The sequence below is a fragment of the Ursus maritimus genome, unplaced genomic scaffold, assembly GCF_017311325.1.
Source record: "Ursus maritimus isolate PB19 unplaced genomic scaffold, ASM1731132v1 scaffold_12, whole genome shotgun sequence".
Taxonomy (NCBI): domain Eukaryota; kingdom Metazoa; phylum Chordata; class Mammalia; order Carnivora; family Ursidae; genus Ursus; species Ursus maritimus.
This window is the reverse complement of record NW_024423564.1, coordinates 2,886,486-2,888,762: the sequence shown is the minus strand read 5'-3', so window position 1 is coordinate 2,888,762 and position 2,277 is coordinate 2,886,486. Positions and strand designations below refer to the sequence as shown.

The 2,277-nt window shown below is 38.6% G+C and overlaps 1 long non-coding RNA gene across 1 annotated transcript; it reads right to left on the bottom strand.

Moving 5' to 3' along the window:
• Positions 1-1,015: 1,015 nt before the first annotated feature.
• Positions 1,016-1,853, bottom strand: LOC103667561. The gene is made up of 3 exons (XR_569789.1): positions 1,697-1,853; positions 1,150-1,244; positions 1,016-1,054 (listed from the first exon to the last, which is right to left on the bottom strand). It is a non-coding gene; the product is annotated as an uncharacterized LOC103667561 (long non-coding RNA).
• Between the last annotated feature and the right edge of the window lie 424 nt (positions 1,854-2,277).

Below are 2,277 nucleotides of genomic sequence, written 5' to 3'. Positions count from 1 at the left end.
TATCCCTCAAGACCATCTAGCACCTTCTGTTCTAATTCCGTGCTCTGATTATAACTTGGCCTCCCAGTTACCTTTTTCTGGGAAGAAAATATCCTAGACCTCCACGTAGCCACAGGAGTACTTGAAATGTGGCTAATCCTAACTGAGATGTGCTTTAAGAGCCACCCAAGATCTCAAAGACTTATTATGAAAAAAGTAATGTGAAATATCTCAGTAATAATCATATATTGATTATATGTTGAAATTATAACATGTTGGCTATATTGGGTTAAATGAAATATATTATTAAAATTACTGTTACCTGTTTCTTTTTACTTTTTTAATATGGATACAAGAAAATTTAAAATTACTTCTGTGGCTCACATTTGTGGATAGTATTATATTTTTATAGATGACCACTGATCTGGAACATTGAACAAGAATACTGCAGTCAATATAAACGTACAATCTCCCTAAAACCAATAAACTGACACCAGGTTTAGACAGCAGTCTCTTTGAGCTTTCATACACGGCACAAGTCTATCCCTCATATCTGCATTGACAAAATCAGATCTTCCCTGAAGTGAGCAAATCAAGGTTCTGGCACCCTCTGAGCTTCCTGGGCACAAGCTGTCTGCTCCGCTATTTGCCTACCTTCTATCATTTTTCTCTTGGCTCATAATCTTGTGTTTAGACTGTATTCTTCAAGGGATAGCGTTGTATATTACCACCTTTGTTTTCCTTGCACTTCAGTGCCTAAAACAAAGGTATTAAAAGGTTTTTTAAGAGGCACCTGGCTGGCTCACTGGGTAGAGCATGCAACTCTTGATCTCAGGGTTGTGAGTTCAAGCCCCATGCTGGTTGTAGAGACTACCTAAAAATAAAGTCTTTCAAAACAAAAGTTTATTGGGGCACCTGGGTGGCTCGGTGGCTTGAGCGTCTGCCTTCAGCTCAGGTCATGATCCCAGGGTCCTGGGATGGAGCCCCACATTGGACTCCTTGCTCAGCGAGGAGCCTGCTTCTCCCTCTGCCTGCTGCTTGCCATGCTTGTGCTCTCTTTCTCTCCAAATAAAATCTTTAAAAAAATAAAATTTAAAAAAATTCAAGAAGTTTGTTAAACGAACATTCTTCCACATATTATGCTTTTATCATAGCTATAGACCTCCGTACCTTAAAAAGCTTATGTACATAACTTCTCCATTGGTTGTTTTTTTTTCTTCACCAGGTAATTGTGGCTGACTTGTGAAGACTGAACACATAAAAACCTGAAAGTAAATCACAATCATGTGAACTAAAAATAATGAATATATAACATGGAGTGATAGCTTTACAACTATCCCAGCACAGTGTATTTTACTATTAAGGACAGAGCATTAGAGACAGACCACAGAATTGATATTTCATCATTATGCAATGGCCTACATTATACGACCTCTTATTGTCCCTGAATTCCAACAGCAACCTCGTGGCTGATATAGAATGATGGTGGAAGGGAAAATAGATGAGACAAAAAGGAAAGATTTATTATGAGATCATTGTGATGCTTTGGCCTCTTAATGCAAGTAGTTTCTCAATGTTCTACCAGTTATAAAAAAAAAATTCACTACCAAATTTCCCTGCTAATAACTACTTTTGAATATTGTGACAGCATCAAAACAATGCTGAAAACAACAATCTCTCAATATAGGAGGGGGGAGCCTTCCTGCTAAATATTTACCCCGTCAAACGGAAAATCCTTTTCTGAGAAATGCTGTTACCCAACAGAAAATCTTGGCTTCTTAAAATCCAGGTATGTTCCCATCTCTTATTTTAAATGAAGTAGTTGAGGGGCGCCTGGGTGGCGCAGTCGTTAAAGCGTCTGCCTTCGGCTCAGGGCGTGATCCTGGCGATCCGGGATCGAGTCCCACATCAGGCTCTTCCGCTGTGAGCCTGCTTCTTCCTCTCCCACTCCCCCTGCTGTGTTCCCTCTCTCGCTGGCTGTCTCTCTGTCACATAAATAAATAAAATCTTTAAAAATAAATAAATAAATAAATAAATGAAGTAGTTGATCTTCATTTAACCCAGTTTTTGTGACTGTTTTATAAAAGCCACTGAAACCTGAGAAACTGTTGACATTAGATTTACTAGAGTTAAACCTTTATAGGGGCATCTGACTGGCTCAGTTGGTAGAGCACGTGACTCTTGATCTTAGGGCTGTGAGTTCAAGCCCCACCTTGAGTGAAGAAGAGATTACTTAAAACTAATTTTTTAAAAATTAAAGGATGCATTTATGTTTCTATTGAATTAGCAACTATAATT